This window comes from Neophocaena asiaeorientalis, unplaced genomic scaffold, assembly GCF_003031525.2.
Source record: "Neophocaena asiaeorientalis asiaeorientalis breed wild unplaced genomic scaffold, Neophocaena_asiaeorientalis_V1.1 scaffold1144, whole genome shotgun sequence".
NCBI lineage: Eukaryota > Metazoa > Chordata > Mammalia > Artiodactyla > Phocoenidae > Neophocaena > Neophocaena asiaeorientalis.
The window spans coordinates 50,101-57,898 of NW_020172213.1; positions in this window are offsets into that span (position 1 = coordinate 50,101).

Below are 7,798 nucleotides of genomic sequence, written 5' to 3' on the forward strand. Positions count from 1 at the left end.
GTATTGTACAACATGGGGAATATATAGTCAATATTTTATAATAAATGTAAATAGAAAGTAACCTTTAAAATTGTATAAAAAATTTAAAAAATAAAATTTAAAAATCTGGGGAAAAAAAAGGAAGTGGAAACCACATCACACACATTAGGATGGCTACCATGATGGTTAATTTTATGTGTCACCATGACTGGCCATGATTGTATTCAAATATTTGGTCAAACATTATTCTGGGTATTTCTGTGAGGGTGTTTTGGATGAAATTATCATCTAAATTGATTGAGTAAAGCAAATGGCCTTCTATAGTGTAGGTGTATCTCATCTAATATTTCGAAGTCCTAAATAGAATAAAAAGGCTGACCCTTCCCCAAGTAAGAGAATTGTGGCCTCCTGAGAGTCTTTGAACAGGGATAGTGGCTTTTTTCTTGCTTTTGGACTCAAATTGAAACATTAGATCTTCCTGACACTTGAGCCTGCCAGCCTTTGGACTGGAATGACCCAGTTGTCTCTCGTTTCCCAGGACTTCAGACTAGGATTGGAATTAAACCATCAACTCTCCTGGATTTCTAGCTTTCCAACTCACCCTGAAGATCTTGGGGCTTGTTATCCTCCATAATTGTATGAGCCAATTTCTTATAATAAATCTCTTCATACACATACATCTTATTGATTCTGTTTCTCAGAAGCACCCTGACCAATACAGCTACTATAAAAAAAACAACAAAACAGAAAATAACAAGTGTTGGTGAAGAGACATTTGAACCCTTGTGTATGTAGTTTGGAATGTAAAAATGGTGCAGCTGTTATGGGAAATACTATGGAAGTTCCTCAAAATAAATTTACCTTATTATCTAGCAATTCTGCTTCTGGGTGCATACACAAAAATATTTAAAGCAGAGTCTTCAAAAGATTTTTGCATATCAATGTTTATTGCAGCATTATTCATAATAGACAAGGGGTGGAAGCAACTCAAATGTTCATTGACGGATGGATAAAGAAAATGTGATGTATATGTATAGAATGACATATTATGCAGCTTTTAAAAGGAAGGAAATTCTGACACATGTTACAACATGGATGAAACTTGAGAACATTACAGTAAGTGAAATAAGCCAGTTACGAAAAGACAAATGCTATATGTTTCCACTTATATGAGATATCTAAAATAGTCAAATTCATAGAGATAGAAAGTAGAATGGTGGTTACCAAGGGATAAGTAGGGGGAAAGGGGGAGTTGTCATTTAATAGGTATAGAGTTTCAGTTTTACAAGACAAAAAGTTCTGGAAATATGTTTCACAATAATGTAAATATACGTAACACTATTGAACTGTAAACTTAAAAATGCTTAAGATGGTAAAAACATAAGTATTAAAATTATATATATATATATAAAATTTGCCATTGATCTATAAAATAGCAGAAATTGGAAGAATGAATTTTAAAAATATGATCAAACTATATGCTGTCTATGAAAATCACTGTAGATCTAAAGACACAAATGGGTTGAGAGTAAAAGGATGGAAAAGATATTTCATGTGAATAGTATCTAAATGAGAGCTGAGGTGGCTATACTAATATAAAAAATAGGTTAAAAACTGTTAATAGAAATAAGTAAGTACATTGCATATTGGTTAAAGATTATTTCCTCAAGAACATAATAATTATAAATGTACACACAAGAAAGACAGAAAGAAAGAAAGAAAGAAAGAAAGAAAGAAAGAAAGAAAGAAAGAAAGAAAGAAAGAAAGAAAGAAAGAGAGAAAGAAAGAAAGAAAGGAAGGAAGAAAGAAAGAAAGGAAGGAAGGAAGGAAGGAAGGAAGGAAGGAAGGAAGGAAGGAAGGAACCCAAGATATATGAAGCAAACCTGCAAACCTTGTTAGAATTGATGGAAGAAAAAGACAGTTCTATAATAATACCCCAATATTAATAATGGACAGAACAACTAGACAGAAGATCAATAAGGAAATTGAGGACTTGAGCAACACTATAAACCAACTAGTCCTAACAGTCGTGTACAGGACATTCCACCTAACAGTACCGGAATACATATTTTCTTCAAGGCCACATGGAACAGTCTTCAAGATAGATTGTAGGTTAGGCCACAAATAAATTTGAATAAATTAAAAGATTGAAATCATACAAAGTCTGTTCACCTACCACAAAGGAATGAAACTAGAAATCTATAACAAGGAAATTTTGGAAATGTACAAATATGTAGATGTTAACAACACACTCTTCAGCTACCAATGGTTCAAAGAAGAAATCACAAGGGAAACACTTTGAAATATTATTCAGCCATAAAAAAGAAGGAAATCCAGCCATGTTTGACAAAGTGGATGAATCTTGAGCACTTTATGCTAAGTGAAATGAGCCAGAAAGAGAAAGACAAATACTGTATGACCTCATATGTGGAATCTAAAAAATAAACAAGCAAACCAAAAACAAACCCATAGAAAAATAGATCAGATTTATGATTACCATAGGAGTGGTGTGAGGGGAGGAAGAATTGGAAGGGAATAGGCAAAACATACAAACTTTCAGTTATAATATAAATAAGTACTGGGAATGAAATTTACAACATGATGACTATAGTTAATACTGCTGTATGATATATTTCAAAGTTGTTAAGAGAAAAAACCCTAAGAAGTCCATCACAAGGAATAAAAATTTTTTCTTCTTTTTTTTTATCTATATGAGATGATGAATATTTACTAAACTTATTGTGGTAATCATTTCACAGTGTAAGTCAAATCATTATGCTGTGCACCTTAAACTTATACAGTGCTGTATGTCAATTTTATCTCAGTAAAACTGGAAAAAAAGAAAATACTTTGAGGCAAATGAAAAATATTCCCAACATACCAAAACTTATAAGATACAGTAAAAACAATGCTTAGAGGAAAATTTAATAATAATCGATAAAATTCAAATAAATAACCTTACACCTTAAAGTTATTTATTTGGAAAATAATTAGGAAAAGAGAGAAAGATAAACCCAAATACAATGGAAGGAAGGGAATAATAAAGATTATAGGAGAAATAATCAAAATAGCAAAGAGAAAAACAATGGAGAAAATTAATGAGATCAAAAGTTGGTTCTTCGAAAAGATCTACAAAATTGACAAATTTTTAGCTATATTGACTAAGAAAAAAAGAGAAAACTCAAATTATTAAAATCAGAAATGAAAGTGGAGAATCATACTACCAACCTTACAGAAATAAAAAGGATTATAAGAGAATACTATAAGCAATTGTATACCAATGGATTAGATAGTATAGATAAAATGAAACAAAATTCCCAGAAACACACAAACTATCAAAATTGACTCAAGAAGAAATACTACTATGGGTGGAATTTTTGTGTACTCCCAAAATTCATTTGGTGAAATCCTAGCCCCCAATGTGATTTTATTATTTTATTTTATTGAGTGTGGAGCCCTCATGAATGTGATTAGTGCCCTTATTAAAGAGACCCCAGAGAGCTCTCTCACCCCTTGCTCCAAGTGAGGACACAGCAAGAAGATTGCTGTCAATGAACTAGGAAGTAGGCTCCCACCAGGCACCAAATTGCTGGCACCTTGATCTTGGACTTCCCAGCCTCCAGAAGTGTGAGAAATAAATGTTTGTTGCTTAAGTCACCCAATCTATGTTATTTTTGTAATAGCAGCTTGAATGGATTAAGACAAAGACCTATAACATGTAAAAAGATAAAATAATTAATCAAAAGCCCTGCAAAAATGAAAATCCAAGGCCAGAGGATTTCACTAATGAATTCTACAGGTCATTTAAAGAATTAACACCAACTCTTCTCAAACATTTCCAGAAAATCGAAGAGGAGGGAATACTTCCTAACTCATTCTATCAGGTCAGCATTATCCCAACACCAAAGCCAAAGACATCACAAGAAAAGAAAACTATAGATAAATATCTCTTATGAATATAACGTGAAAATCCTGAACGAAATTCTAACAAACAAATCTAGCAGAACATGAAAGGAACTTTACATCATGATCAATTGGGATTTTCTATTAACAAATACAAGCGTGGTCCAAAATACAAAAATCAATCAATGTAATATACTACATTAATAGAATAAAGTAAAAAACCCCACATGATCATCTCTATTGATGGAGGGAAATCATTTGGCAAAATCCACAATATTTTTATGATAAAAACAGATAACAAACTAAGATTGGGAGAAAATTTCTTCAACCAGATAAAGGGCTTTATGTGAAATCCACAGCCAAAATCATGCAGTGTAAAAGACTGAAAACTTTCCCCTAAGAACAATATATGGATGCCTATTTTTTCCACTTTTATTCAACCTTGTACCAGGAAGACCTAGTAGAATAATTAACCAATAAAAATCAATGTAGACATCCAAATTGGAGAGGAAGCAATAAAACTATCTCAATTTGCAGTTGTCATAATCATATACATAGAAAACCCCAAAGAATCCACAAAAAGAAGCTATTAGCATTCATAAACAAATTCAGTAAAGTTTCAGGATACAAGATCAACACACAAAAATCAGATGTATTTGTATATGCTAGTAAAGAAAAATCCTAAAATGAAATTAAGAAAACAATTACATTTAAAATAGCATCTAAAAGAATTAAATACCTAGGGATAAATTTCACCAAGCAGGTGAAAGACTTGTATACTGAAAATTACTAAACATCGGTAAGGGCATTAAAGAAGACATAAGTAAAGTGAGCGACATCCTGTGTTCATGGATTGAAAGACTTAATATTATGTCAGCAATACTACTCAAAGTGATCTACAGATTCAATGTCATCCCTATTAAAATTCCCACAGTCTTTATTTGTTTCCAGAAATGGAAAAGCTGATCCTTAAATTCATATGGAATTGCAAGGGGCTACAAAAATCAAAAATGATATTGAAAAAAAAGTTGGAGGACTCACACTTCTGATTTCAAAACTTATTACAAATCTACAGTAATCAAAATAATATGGTACTAGTAGAAGAATAGACATATAGACCAATGTAATAGAATTGAGCATCCAGAAATAAAACTCATATAGCTATGGTCAAGTGATTTTTGACAAGGATGCCAAGTCTGTTCAATGGGGAAAGGAGAGTCTTTTCAATAAATGTTGCTACCATATGCTGCAGAAATCCCTCCTGCTCAGGGAAGGTCATTCTTTTGTTTTATTCAGGACTTCAACTGATCGGATGAGGCTCACTCATATCTCGGATGGCAATCTGCTTTACTCCAAGTGCACTGATTTAAATGTTAACTTTACCCATATATCTGAAAAGGAACTAATATCCAAACTATACAGGGAACTTCTACAACTCAATAACAAAAATACAAATAATCCAATTAAAAATGGGCTAAGGACTTGAATAGACATTTCACCAAAGAAGATACACAAATAGCTTAAAGGTATATGAAAAGATGCTTGTCATCACTAATCGTCAGGGAAATGCAAATCAAAACTACATTGAGATATCACCTCACACTTGTTAGGATGGCTATTATTTAAAAAAAAAAAAAGGCTAGCAAGTGTTTTTGAGGATGTGGATAAATTGGAATCCTTGTACAACGTTACTGGGAATTTTAAATGGCACAGCTGTTATGGAAAACAGTATGGAGGTTCCTCAAAAACTAAAAAAATAGAAGTACCATATGATCCAGCAATCCCACTTCTAGGTATATGTCCAAAATCATCAAAATCAGAATCTCAAAGAGATACAGTAAGTCCCCTACATACAAACCTTCAAGTTGTGAATTTTCACAGATGCGAATGTGTGTTCACATGTCCAATCACATAAATTAGTTCAGGTGCCTGGGGTACATTTTCACGTGTGTGCATCCTCTACAAGTGGTTGTGATTTTATGTACTTTACTGTACAGTACTGTGTAGGGTACAGTATCTTCACTTCAAGCTCAGGATGTCCAGAAGCACGCATAAAAGCAGCAGTGATGTAGGTGGTACTACTGTACTTTCGAAGGTACTGTACTGTAAGATTAAAAATGTTTCCTTTATTTTTTAAATGTTTAATAGAATTTGCCTGTGAAGCCATCTGGTCTTGGGCTTTTGTTTGTTGGAAGATTTTAAATCACTGTTTCAATATGTTAGTTGCACAGCTAGGCTAGCTTTGTTGGACTTATGAACAAATAGGACTCACGAATGCACTCTTAGAACAGAACTCGTTCATATGTAGGTGACTTGCTGTATCTGCACTACCATGGTCATTGCAACATTATTAATAATAGCTAAGCTATGGGAACAATCTAAATGTCCATCAATGTATGATTTGATAAAGAAAATAAATGCAGTATTTTCATATTATTCAGCATCAGCAAAGAAGGAAATCCTGCCATATGCATTCATATGGACGAGCCTGGAGAACATTAAGCTAAGGGAAATAAGCCAATTACAGAAGGACAAGTACCACATGATTCCACTTACATGAGATATCTATTATAAAATAAACTCATACAGCAGAGAGTAAAATGGTAATTGCCACTATTGTAAATAGTGCTGCTATAAACATTGGGGTGCAGGTATTTTTTCGAATTAGAGTTTTCTCTGGATATATGCCCAGGAGTGGGATTTAAGGATCATATGGTAACTCTATTTTTAATTTTTTAAGGAACCTCCATACTGTTCTTCATAGTGGTTGCATCAACTTACATTCCCACTGCCAGTGTAGGAAGGTTCCCTTTTCTCCACATCCTCTGCAGCATTTATTTTCTGTAGACTTTTAAATGATGGCCCTTCTGGCTGGTGTGAGGTGATATATTGTAAATTAACTATACTTCAATAAAAAATATAAGAAAAAGAATGCTATAATATAAATGAATAATGCATTTGAGGAGCTTATTAATATACTGGACTGAGCTAAGAATAGAACCTCTGAACTAGATGATATATCAATAGAATCCTCAAAAAATGAAAAGCAAAGAGAACAAAGACTGGAAAAAATAGAAAACCAAGGACTGTGGGACAACTACAACTGCTGTATCATTCGCATAATACAAATACCAGAAGGAGAAGAGACGAAGAAACAGAAGAAATATTTGATATATTAATGACTGAGAATTTCCTTATATTAATGTAAGGCAGCAAACCATAGATCCAGGAAGCTCAGAGAAGACCAAGCAGGATAAATGCCAAAAAATTTACACCTAGGCATATGATTTTCAAACTACAGAAAATAAAAAATAAAGAAAAAATCCTGAAAGAAGTGAGAGAAAAAAAATACCTTACCTATAGAAGAACAAAGATAGGAATTACATCCAACTTCTCCTCAGAAATCATGCAAAGAGGAGAGTGAAGTGAAATATTTAGTGTTAAGGATAAACCCACCAACCTAAAATTCTATACCCTGCAAAATTCTTCAAAAGTGAAAAAGAAAGAATTTCTCAAATAAACGAAACTTCAGGAAATTTGTTTCCGGTGTAGCATTAAAAGAAGTTCTTTAGAGAGAAAGAAAATAATACATCAGAAACTTGGATCTACATAAAGTAAGGAATAGCACTGGAGAAGGAATAAGTGAAAGTAAAATAAAAATTTTTTCTCATTCTTAATTGATCTAGCAGATAACAATTTGTTCAAAATAATAATACCAAAAATGTATTCAAGTATGTATGCTTATATATATTTTTATGTATATATATGTGTCCTCAGGTATGGTTATATATAAGTGAAATGGATGACAACAATGATACAAGGGACAAAAGGAAGAAATTAGCATTATTTTGTTATTATAAGGTATTCACACTACCCATGAAGTGATACAGTGTTATTTGAAAGTAGACTTGGATTA